Source organism: Gobius niger (assembly GCF_951799975.1).
Source record: "Gobius niger genome assembly, chromosome: 7".
In the NCBI taxonomy this organism is placed as follows: Eukaryota; Metazoa; Chordata; class Actinopteri; order Gobiiformes; family Gobiidae; genus Gobius; species Gobius niger.
In genome coordinates, this window is record NC_136858.1 from 5,860,333 (window position 1) to 5,873,620 (window position 13,288).

A 13,288-nucleotide genomic window follows, 5' to 3' on the forward strand; every position below is an offset into this window, starting at 1 on the left:
ACCGAATGTACCTTTATAATCCCGACTGATTGGTAGAGGAGTTTGCGCTAAGGGCCTCTTGCAAAACGGCATTAACTAAAGCAGAGTTTGATTACTTCCTGTTGATATTAACTGTGCATGGGGTACATCTTTGGCCTTATCTAACTTGTGAAATTGCAGCTATTTAGAAAAGACACAGTGGTCATGACCAAAAACAGATAGCATCTCTTTGTGCCTACCAACTTCTTAGCAGAGGATGGTTTCGATCCATCGACCTCTGGGTTATGGGCCCAGCACGCTTCCGCTGCGCCACTCTGCTGTTGAGCTCTCCGGAAGGGACTTGAACCCATGATCCGTGGCTTTAGGAGGCTTGTCCATTCGGCCACTGGTTCGTTACAACACTGCAAACGCTAAAACACTAGGAATGTTTTTTTGTGTGTGTCTTTTTTCAAAAAAAGGAATGTAGAGAAAGCTCATGTACATGCCATGTTAAAAGAAACCATACTGGATTCATTTCATTTGTTTGATTTGCATGTGAAATGTTTCTACAATATGCACAAGTTTGACTCATCCAAAACGTTATAGTGAATAACTTGAAATGTGGCTGAAGCATTTAGTCATTTATATATTTATATGGCTCGTTGGTCTAGGGGTATGATTCTCGCTTAGGGTGCGAGAGGTCCCGGGTTCAAATCCCGGACGAGCCCATCTGAAGATTGAGCAATGGGAAGTTTGATGTAATGATCCATTAAATCTCCCCCACAGCTGAGACTGACCCTGTGCTCTTTCGTGGTGTGAATGTGTAACACTGATGCAAATATAATCTCAAAATTCACTTTGCTCCTTTTGGACCTGGCTTCGAGCATTTTAGACATAGGGCATAGAAACCTTGTTGAAGCAGATGCAATTAGTGACACATGACACGGTAAACAGGCCAATTGGCCGGGGAATTGAAGTGCTTTTCTCAAACATGTATTCAGAGCCCCACAGTTAAGCAGGGCATCAAAAAATTGCTAAAATCTCTTGCTGTTCCTCTCCACGGAAATCTTTAGTAAAAGGCGAAAGATTTATACGATCTGAAGAGAAACAAGAGTGTTGGACTGCAGCGCTGACCGTGGACTGAGACTTTGGCCATACGCTGCCCCGTCGTGGTTCATGAACCGCTCTCCAAAGGGAAGCCAAACTCATTTGCATGAGCCACTTCAGGCTGATTTCAATTCAAACTGAGCTGTTCACAAAATTGCTAGACAGTTAGCCTTACTTAAGAAGAGGCCAAGCTTTCATTGGGGCTTGCAAAGGAACAACTGTGTAGAAATATCAAAGCAGGACAGAGATTCCATGCACTGCAAGTCAGTGGGAAATTACAGGTCAACATCTGAAATGGAGATTTTCGCCTCATTTCCTCAGAGACAAGAAAGAGATTGAAAGCGCAGGCGAGCTAGCCAGGAGTGGAAGCTAGAATCTTCTGATCCGTAGTCAGACACACTATCCATTGCACCACTTGCTCCTCAGCGCCGATTTGTTGATTAACTTCTGTAAATGAAATCAAATTAGTACAACATATGCAAGCCTTTGCAAATGTCACTTATCTAATATTACATAACAAGTCTTAGAATGTATGCCCATTGAGAACACATGCCGTCCTTTGATAGCTCCATCCCAGCAGAGAACTCTATTGGTTTGTGTGAAAGAAAAAAAGAAACAGCAACAAAGCCTCTTTCTTTGAAGCACACGAGGAAACATAGTTTTGCTCCGCCCATGTGAAACCGTGACACAGGAATTGACAGAGCCCAGACCATCCCCTTTTGAATTAAAATGCCATTTAGCTTTGCGCAGTGGCAGTATTGTAGCCTATGAGGTTTATCCGAGGCGCGATTATTGCTAGTTGAAAACTTTACCCAATACCCCGCCTTGACGACTTGAAATATAGTCGGCAATGGCAATTTTTGTCAGTCTCTCAGGAGACTAAGGTTTTGTCAAATAATAATATCTGTGTGAGCATCTGCTCGTTTGACATTTGGAGAACTTCATGGTGGAAGTCTGGGTGATCCATTGTCTTTTAGATGTACAAAGAAAAGCAAAAGCAACATGGCAAGGACAAAAAGTTAGTTATCTTTTTTAAGATGTATTTTTTAGACAATACAAAACCCTGTTGTTTAGCCTTGTTGGTCTAGTGTCGCGAATCTTGCTTCGTGTGTTTGCGGTCCAAACAGCATAGGAGTCAGAAAAGGATCTTCAAGTGTAGCCTGTGAAAGAGTTGATAGCGGAACAGTGACTCTAACAAAAGCTTTTTGTGGCTCGTTGGTCTAGGGGTATGATTCTCGCTTTGGGTGCGAGAGGTCCCGGGTTCAAATCCCGGACCAGCCCGGCCTGATGTACTGTGCTTTGCGTGAGGTTAAGCTTCAGAGCGTGAGGGGTCCTGGGTTCAAATCCCTGAGTGTTGTGCAACACAATACTCATAATGTGGATTTGGTACATGTTTAGTGCCTGGAGCTTTACGTAATAAAATGTCTACTTACATTGTAGTTAGTTTTACTCATATCCTAGATTTAGAAAAGTATGTCCATATGGAAAAGTATGTCCATATGGAATCCGATGGTTGACGAGATCAAGGGGCCTCACTAAAGGCATCTGGCTATCCGCCCAAAACTTAATTTACATGTGAGCCTCTCCCAATACCGAATGTACCTTTATAATCCCGACTGATTGGTAGAGGAGTTTGTGCTAAGGGCCTCTTGCAAAACGGCATTAACTAAAGCAGAGTTTGATTACTTCCTGTTGATATTAACTGTGCATGGGGTACATCTTTGGCCTTATCTAACTTGTGAAATTGCAGCTATTTAGAAAAGACACAGTGGTCATGACCAAAAACAGATAGCATCTCTTTGTGCCTACCAACTTCTTAGCAGAGGATGGTTTCGATCCATCGACCTCTGGGTTATGGGCCCAGCACGCTTCCGCTGCGCCACTCTGCTGTTGAGCTCTCCGGAAGGGACTTGAACCCATGATCCGTGGCTTTAGGAGGCTTGTCCATTCGGCCACTGGTTCGTTACAACACTGCAAACGCTAAAACACTAGGAATGTTTTTTTGTGTGTGTCTTTTTTCAAAAAAAGGAATGTAGAGAAAGCTCATGTACATGCCATGTTAAAAGAAACCATACTGGATTCATTTCATTTGTTTGATTTGCATGTGAAATGTTTCTACAATATGCACAAGTTTGACTCATCCAAAACGTTATAGTGAATAACTTGAAATGTGGCTGAAGCATTTAGTCATTTATATATTTATATGGCTCGTTGGTCTAGGGGTATGATTCTCGCTTAGGGTGCGAGAGGTCCCGGGTTCAAATCCCGGACGAGCCCATCTGAAGATTGAGCAATGGGAAGTTTGATGTAATGATCCATTAAATCTCCCCCACAGCTGAGACTGACCCTGTGCTCTTTCGTGGTGTGAATGTGTAACACTGATGCAAATATAATCTCAAAATTCACTTTGCTCCTTTTGGACCTGGCTTCGAGCATTTTAGACATAGGGCATAGAAACCTTGTTGAAGCAGATGCAATTAGTGACACATGACACGGTAAACAGGCCAATTGGCCGGGGAATTGAAGTGCTTTTCTCAAACATGTATTCAGAGCCCCACAGTTAAGCAGGGCATCAAAAAATTGCTAAAATCTCTTGCTGTTCCTCTCCACGGAAATCTTTAGTAAAAGGCGAAAGATTTATACGATCTGAAGAGAAACAAGAGTGTTGGACTGCAGCGCTGACCGTGGACTGAGACTTTGGCCATACGCTGCCCCGTCGTGGTTCATGAACCGCTCTCCAAAGGGAAGCCAAACTCATTTGCATGAGCCACTTCAGGCTGATTTCAATTCAAACTGAGCTGTTCACAAAATTGCTAGACAGTTAGCCTTACTTAAGAAGAGGCCAAGCTTTCATTGGGGCTTGCAAAGGAACAACTGTGTAGAAATATCAAAGCAGGACAGATTCCATGCACTGCAAGTCAGTGGGAAATTACAGGTCAACATCTGAAATGGAGATTTTCGCCTCATTTCCTCAGAGACAAGAAAGAGATTGAAAGCGCAGGCGAGCTAGCCAGGAGTGGAAGCTAGAATCTTCTGATCCGTAGTCAGACACACTATCCATTGCACCACTTGCTCCTCGGCGCCGATTTGTTGATTAACTTCTGTAAATGAAATCAAATTAGTACAACATATGCAAGCCTTTGCAAATGTCACTTATCTAATATTACATAACAAGTCTTAGAATGTATGCCCATTGAGAACACATGCCGTCCTTTGATAGCTCCATCCCAGCAGAGAACTCTATTGGTTTGTGTGAAAGAAAAAAAAGAAACAGCAACAAAGCCTCTTTCTTTGAAGCACACGAGGAAACATAGTTTTGCTCCGCCCATGTGAAACCGTGACACAGGAATTGACAGAGCCCAGACCATCCCCTTTTGAATTAAAATGCCATTTAGCTTTGCGCAGTGGCAGTATTGTAGCCTATGAGGTTTATCCGAGGCGCGATTATTGCTAGTTGAAAACTTTACCCAATACCCCGCCTTGACGACTTGAAATATAATCGGCAATGGCAATTTTTGTCAGTCTCTCAGGAGACTAAGGTTTTGTCAAATAATAATATCTGTGTGAGCATCTGCTTGTTTGACATTTGGAGAACTTCATGGTGGAAGTCTGGGTGATCCATTGTCTTTTAGATGTACAAAGAAAAGCAAAAGCAACATGGCAAGGACAAAAAGTTAGTTATCTTTTTTAAGATGTATTTTTTAGACAATACAAAACCCTGTTGTTTAGCCTTGTTGGTCTAGTGTCGCGAATCTTGCTTCGTGTGTTTGCGGTCCAAACAGCATAGGAGTCAGAAAAGGATCTTCAAGTGTAGCCTGTGAAAGAGTTGATAGCGGAACAGTGACTCTAACAATAGCTTTTTGTGGCTCGTTGGTCTAGGGGTATGATTCTCGCTTTGGGTGCGAGAGGTCCCGGGTTCAAATGTGCTTTGCGTGAGGTTAAGCTTCAGAGTGTGAGGGGTCCTGGGTTCAAATCCCTGAGTGTTGTGCAACACAATACTCATAATGTGGATTTGGTACATGTTTAGTGCCTGGAGCTTTACGTAATAAAATGTCTACTTACATTGTAGTTAGTTTTACCCATATCCTAGATTTAGAAAAGTATGTCCATATGGAAAAGTATGTCCATATGGAATCCGATGGTTGACGAGATCAAGGGGCCTCACTAAAGGCATCTGGCTATCCGCCCAAAACTTAATTTACATGTGAGCCTCTCCCAATACCGAATGTACCTTTATAATCCCGACTGATTGGTAGAGGAGTTTGTGCTAAGGGCCTCTTGCAAAACGGCATTAACTAAAGCAGAGTTTGATTACTTCCTGTTGATATTAACTGTGCATGGGGTACATCTTTGGCCTTATCTAACTTGTGAAATTGCAGCTATTTAGAAAAGACACAGTGGTCATGACCAAAAACAGATAGCATCTCTTTGTGCCTACCAACTTCTTAGCAGAGGATGGTTTCGATCCATCGACCTCTGGGTTATGGGCCCAGCACGCTTCCGCTGCGCCACTCTGCTGTTGAGCTCTCCGGAAGGGACTTGAACCCATGATCCGTGGCTTTAGGAGGCTTGTCCATTCGGCCACTGGTTCGTTACAACACTGCAAACGCTAAAACACTAGGAATGTTTTTTTGTGTGTGTCTTTTTTCAAAAAAAGGAATGTAGAGAAAGCTCATGTACATGCCATGTTAAAAGAAACCATACTGGATTCATTTCATTTGTTTGATTTGCATGTGAAATGTTTCTACAATATGCACAAGTTTGACTCATCCAAAACGTTATAGTGAATAACTTGAAATGTGGCTGAAGCATTTAGTCATTTATATATTTATATGGCTCGTTGGTCTAGGGGTATAATTCTCGCTTAGGGTGCGAGAGGTCCCGGGTTCAAATCCCGGACGAGCCCATCTGAAGATTGAGCAATGGGAAGTTTGATGTAATGATCCATTAAATCTCCCCCACAGCTGAGACTGACCCTGTGCTCTTTCGTGGTGTGAATGTGTAACACTGATGCAAATATAATCTCAAAATTCACTTTGCTCCTTTTGGACCTGGCTTCGAGCATTTTAGACATAGGGCATAGAAACCTTGTTGAAGCAGATGCAATTAGTGACACATGACACGGTAAACAGGCCAATTGGCCGGGGAATTGAAGTGCTTTTCTCAAACATGTATTCAGAGCCCCACAGTTAAGCAGGGCATCAAAAAATTGCTAAAATCTCTTGCTGTTCCTCTCCACGGAAATCTTTAGTAAAAGGCGAAAGATTTATACGATCTGAAGAGAAACAAGAGTGTTGGACTGCAGCGCTGACCGTGGACTGAGACTTTGGCCATACGCTGCCCCGTCGTGGTTCATGAACCGCTCTCCAAAGGGAAGCCAAACTCATTTGCATGAGCCACTTCAGGCTGATTTCAATTCAAACTGAGCTGTTCACAAAATTGCTAGACAGTTAGCCTTACTTAAGAAGAGGCCAAGCTTTCATTGGGGCTTGCAAAGGAACAACTGTGTAGAAATATCAAAGCAGGACAGAGATTCCATGCACTGCAAGTCAGTGGGAAATTACAGGTCAACATCTGAAATGGAGATTTTCGCCTCATTTCCTCAGAGACAAGAAAGAGATTGAAAGCGCAGGCGAGCTAGCCAGGAGTGGAAGCTAGAATCTTCTGATCCGTAGTCAGACACACTATCCATTGCACCACTTGCTCCTCGGCGCCGATTTGTTGATTAACTTCTGTAAATGAAATCAAATTAGTACAACATATGCAAGCCTTTGCAAATGTCACTTATCTAATATTACATAACAAGTCTTAGAATGTATGCCCATTGAGAACACATGCCGTCCTTTGATAGCTCCATCCCAGCAGAGAACTCTATTGGTTTGTGTGAAAGAAAAAAAAGAAACAGCAACAAAGCCTCTTTCTTTGAAGCACACGAGGAAACATAGTTTTGCTCCGCCCATGTGAAACCGTGACACAGGAATTGACAGAGCCCAGACCATCCCCTTTTGAATTAAAATGCCATTTAGCTTTGCGCAGTGGCAGTATTGTAGCCTATGAGGTTTATCCGAGGCGCGATTATTGCTAGTTGAAAACTTTACCCAATACCCCGCCTTGACGACTTGAAATATAGTCGGCAATGGCAATTTTTGTCAGTCTCTCAGGAGACTAAGGTTTTGTCAAATAATAATATCTGTGTGAGCATCTGCTCGTTTGACATTTGGAGAACTTCATGGTGGAAGTCTGGGTGATCCATTGTCTTTTAGATGTACAAAGAAAAGCAAAAGCAACATGGCAAGGACAAAAAGTTAGTTATCTTTTTTAAGATGTATTTTTTAGACAATACAAAACCCTGTTGTTTAGCCTTGTTGGTCTAGTGTCGCGAATCTTGCTTCGTGTGTTTGCGGTCCAAACAGCATAGGAGTCAGAAAAGGATCTTCAAGTGTAGCCTGTGAAAGAGTTGATAGCGGAACAGTGACTCTAACAAAAGCTTTTTGTGGCTCGTTGGTCTAGGGGTATGATTCTCGCTTTGGGTGCGAGAGGTCCCGGGTTCAAATCCCGGACGAGCCCGGCCTGATGTACTGTGCTTTGCGTGAGGTTAAGCTTCAGAGCGTGAGGGGTCCTGGGTTCAAATCCCTGAGTGTTGTGCAACACAATACTCATAATGTGGATTTGGTACATGTTTAGTGCCTGGAGCTTTACGTAATAAAATGTCTACTTACATTGTAGTTAGTTTTACCCATATCCTAGATTTAGAAAAGTATGTCCATATGGAAAAGTATGTCCATATGGAATCCGATGGTTGACGAGATCAAGGGGCCTCACTAAAGGCATCTGGCTATCCGCCCAAAACTTAATTTACATGTGAGCCTCTCCCAATACCGAATGTACCTTTATAATCCCGACTGATTGGTAGAGGAGTTTGTGCTAAGGGCCTCTTGCAAAACGGCATTAACTAAAGCAGAGTTTGATTACTTCCTGTTGATATTAACTGTGCATGGGGTACATCTTTGGCCTTATCTAACTTGTGAAATTGCAGCTATTTAGAAAAGACACAGTGGTCATGACCAAAAACAGATAGCATCTCTTTGTGCCTACCAACTTCTTAGCAGAGGATGGTTTCGATCCATCGACCTCTGGGTTATGGGCCCAGCACGCTTCCGCTGCGCCACTCTGCTGTTGAGCTCTCCGGAAGGGACTTGAACCCATGATCCGTGGCTTTAGGAGGCTTGTCCATTCGGCCACTGGTTCGTTACAACACTGCAAACGCTAAAACACTAGGAATGTTTTTTTGTGTGTGTCTTTTTTCAAAAAAAGGAATGTAGAGAAAGCTCATGTACATGCCATGTTAAAAGAAACCATACTGGATTCATTTCATTTGTTTGATTTGCATGTGAAATGTTTCTACAATATGCACAAGTTTGACTCATCCAAAACGTTATAGTGAATAACTTGAAATGTGGCTGAAGCATTTAGTCATTTATATATTTATATGGCTCGTTGGTCTAGGGGTATGATTCTCGCTTAGGGTGCGAGAGGTCCCGGGTTCAAATCCCGGACGAGCCCATCTGAAGATTGAGCAATGGGAAGTTTGATGTAATGATCCATTAAATCTCCCCCACAGCTGAGACTGACCCTGTGCTCTTTCGTGGTGTGAATGTGTAACACTGATGCAAATATAATCTCAAAATTCACTTTGCTCCTTTTGGACCTGGCTTCGAGCATTTTAGACATAGGGCATAGAAACCTTGTTGAAGCAGATGCAATTAGTGACACATGACACGGTAAACAGGCCAATTGGCCGGGGAATTGAAGTGCTTTTCTCAAACATGTATTCAGAGCCCCACAGTTAAGCAGGGCATCAAAAAATTGCTAAAATCTCTTGCTGTTCCTCTCCACGGAAATCTTTAGTAAAAGGCGAAAGATTTATACGATCTGAAGAGAAACAAGAGTGTTGGACTGCAGCGCTGACCGTGGACTGAGACTTTGGCCATACGCTGCCCCGTCGTGGTTCATGAACCGCTCTCCAAAGGGAAGCCAAACTCATTTGCATGAGCCACTTCAGGCTGATTTCAATTCAAACTGAGCTGTTCACAAAATTGCTAGACAGTTAGCCTTACTTAAGAAGAGGCCAAGCTTTCATTGGGGCTTGCAAAGGAACAACTGTGTAGAAATATCAAAGCAGGACAGATTCCATGCACTGCAAGTCAGTGGGAAATTACAGGTCAACATCTGAAATGGAGATTTTCGCCTCATTTCCTCAGAGACAAGAAAGAGATTGAAAGCGCAGGCGAGCTAGCCAGGAGTGGAAGCTAGAATCTTCTGATCCGTAGTCAGACACACTATCCATTGCACCACTTGCTCCTCGGCGCCGATTTGTTGATTAACTTCTGTAAATGAAATCAAATTAGTACAACATATGCAAGCCTTTGCAAATGTCACTTATCTAATATTACATAACAAGTCTTAGAATGTATGCCCATTGAGAACACATGCCGTCCTTTGATAGCTCCATCCCAGCAGAGAACTCTATTGGTTTGTGTGAAAGAAAAAAAAGAAACAGCAACAAAGCCTCTTTCTTTGAAGCACACGAGGAAACATAGTTTTGCTCCGCCCATGTGAAACCGTGACACAGGAATTGACAGAGCCCAGACCATCCCCTTTTGAATTAAAATGCCATTTAGCTTTGCGCAGTGGCAGTATTGTAGCCTATGAGGTTTATCCGAGGCGCGATTATTGCTAGTTGAAAACTTTACCCAATACCCCGCCTTGACGACTTGAAATATAATCGGCAATGGCAATTTTTGTCAGTCTCTCAGGAGACTAAGGTTTTGTCAAATAATAATATCTGTGTGAGCATCTGCTTGTTTGACATTTGGAGAACTTCATGGTGGAAGTCTGGGTGATCCATTGTCTTTTAGATGTACAAAGAAAAGCAAAAGCAACATGGCAAGGACAAAAAGTTAGTTATCTTTTTTAAGATGTATTTTTTAGACAATACAAAACCCTGTTGTTTAGCCTTGTTGGTCTAGTGTCGCGAATCTTGCTTCGTGTGTTTGCGGTCCAAACAGCATAGGAGTCAGAAAAGGATCTTCAAGTGTAGCCTGTGAAAGAGTTGATAGCGGAACAGTGACTCTAACAATAGCTTTTTGTGGCTCGTTGGTCTAGGGGTATGATTCTCGCTTTGGGTGCGAGAGGTCCCGGGTTCAAATGTGCTTTGCGTGAGGTTAAGCTTCAGAGTGTGAGGGGTCCTGGGTTCAAATCCCTGAGTGTTGTGCAACACAATACTCATAATGTGGATTTGGTACATGTTTAGTGCCTGGAGCTTTACGTAATAAAATGTCTACTTACATTGTAGTTAGTTTTACCCATATCCTAGATTTAGAAAAGTATGTCCATATGGAAAAGTATGTCCATATGGAATCCGATGGTTGACGAGATCAAGGGGCCTCACTAAAGGCATCTGGCTATCCGCCCAAAACTTAATTTACATGTGAGCCTCTCCCAATACCGAATGTACCTTTATAATCCCGACTGATTGGTAGAGGAGTTTGTGCTAAGGGCCTCTTGCAAAACGGCATTAACTAAAGCAGAGTTTGATTACTTCCTGTTGATATTAACTGTGCATGGGGTACATCTTTGGCCTTATCTAACTTGTGAAATTGCAGCTATTTAGAAAAGACACAGTGGTCATGACCAAAAACAGATAGCATCTCTTTGTGCCTACCAACTTCTTAGCAGAGGATGGTTTCGATCCATCGACCTCTGGGTTATGGGCCCAGCACGCTTCCGCTGCGCCACTCTGCTGTTGAGCTCTCCGGAAGGGACTTGAACCCATGATCCGTGGCTTTAGGAGGCTTGTCCATTCGGCCACTGGTTCGTTACAACACTGCAAACGCTAAAACACTAGGAATGTTTTTTTGTGTGTGTCTTTTTTCAAAAAAAGGAATGTAGAGAAAGCTCATGTACATGCCATGTTAAAAGAAACCATACTGGATTCATTTCATTTGTTTGATTTGCATGTGAAATGTTTCTACAATATGCACAAGTTTGACTCATCCAAAACGTTATAGTGAATAACTTGAAATGTGGCTGAAGCATTTAGTCATTTATATATTTATATGGCTCGTTGGTCTAGGGGTATGATTCTCGCTTAGGGTGCGAGAGGTCCCGGGTTCAAATCCCGGACGAGCCCATCTGAAGATTGAGCAATGGGAAGTTTGATGTAATGATCCATTAAATCTCCCCCACAGCTGAGACTGACCCTGTGCTCTTTCGTGGTGTGAATGTGTAACACTGATGCAAATATAATCTCAAAATTCACTTTGCTCCTTTTGGACCTGGCTTCGAGCATTTTAGACATAGGGCATAGAAACCTTGTTGAAGCAGATGCAATTAGTGACACATGACACGGTAAACAGGCCAATTGGCCGGGGAATTGAAGTGCTTTTCTCAAACATGTATTCAGAGCCCCACAGTTAAGCAGGGCATCAAAAAATTGCTAAAATCTCTTGCTGTTCCTCTCCACGGAAATCTTTAGTAAAAGGCGAAAGATTTATACGATCTGAAGAGAAACAAGAGTGTTGGACTGCAGCGCTGACCGTGGACTGAGACTTTGGCCATACGCTGCCCCGTCGTGGTTCATGAACCGCTCTCCAAAGGGAAGCCAAACTCATTTGCATGAGCCACTTCAGGCTGATTTCAATTCAAACTGAGCTGTTCACAAAATTGCTAGACAGTTAGCCTTACTTAAGAAGAGGCCAAGCTTTCATTGGGGCTTGCAAAGGAACAACTGTGTAGAAATATCAAAGCAGGACAGATTCCATGCACTGCAAGTCAGTGGGAAATTACAGGTCAACATCTGAAATGGAGATTTTCGCCTCATTTCCTCAGAGACAAGAAAGAGATTGAAAGCGCAGGCGAGCTAGCCAGGAGTGGAAGCTAGAATCTTCTGATCCGTAGTCAGACACACTATCCATTGCACCACTTGCTCCTCGGCGCCGATTTGTTGATTAACTTCTGTAAATGAAATCAAATTAGTACAACATATGCAAGCCTTTGCAAATGTCACTTATCTAATATTACATAACAAGTCTTAGAATGTATGCCCATTGAGAACACATGCCGTCCTTTGATAGCTCCATCCCAGCAGAGAACTCTATTGGTTTGTGTGAAAGAAAAAAAAGAAACAGCAACAAAGCCTCTTTCTTTGAAGCACACGAGGAAACATAGTTTTGCTCCGCCCATGTGAAACCGTGACACAGGAATTGACAGAGCCCAGACCATCCCCTTTTGAATTAAAATGCCATTTAGCTTTGCGCAGTGGCAGTATTGTAGCCTATGAGGTTTATCCGAGGCGCGATTATTGCTAGTTGAAAACTTTACCCAATACCCCGCCTTGACGACTTGAAATTTAATCGGCAATGGCAATTTTTGTCAGTCTCTCAGGAGACTAAGGTTTTGTCAAATAATAATATCTGTGTGAGCATCTGCTTGTTTGACATTTGGAGAACTTCATGGTGGAAGTCTGGGTGATCCATTGTCTTTTAGATGTACAAAGAAAAGCAAAAGCAACATGGCAAGGACAAAAAGTTAGTTATCTTTTTTAAGATGTATTTTTTAGACAATACAAAACCCTGTTGTTTAGCCTTGTTGGTCTAGTGTCGCGAATCTTGCTTCGTGTGTTTGCGGTCCAAACAGCATAGGAGTCAGAAAAGGATCTTCAAGTGTAGCCTGTGAAAGAGTTGATAGCGGAACAGTGACTCTAACAATAGCTTTTTGTGGCTCGTTGGTCTAGGGGTATGATTCTCGCTTTGGGTGCGAGAGGTCCCGGGTTCAAATGTGCTTTGCGTGAGGTTAAGCTTCAGAGTGTGAGGGGTCCTGGGTTCAAATCCCTGAGTGTTGTGCAACACAATACTCATAATGTGGATTTGGTACATGTTTAGTGCCTGGAGCTTTACGTAATAAAATGTCTACTTACATTGTAGTTAGTTTTACCCATATCCTAGATTTAGAAAAGTATGTCCATATGGAAAAGTATGTCCATATGGAATCCGATGGTTGACGAGATCAAGGGGCCTCACTAAAGGCATCTGGCTATCCGCCCAAAACTTAATTTACATGTGAGCCTCTCCCAATACCGAATGTACCTTTATAATCCCGACTGATTGGTAGAGGAGTTTGTGCTAAGGGCCTCTTGCAAAACGGCATTAACTAAAGCAGAGTT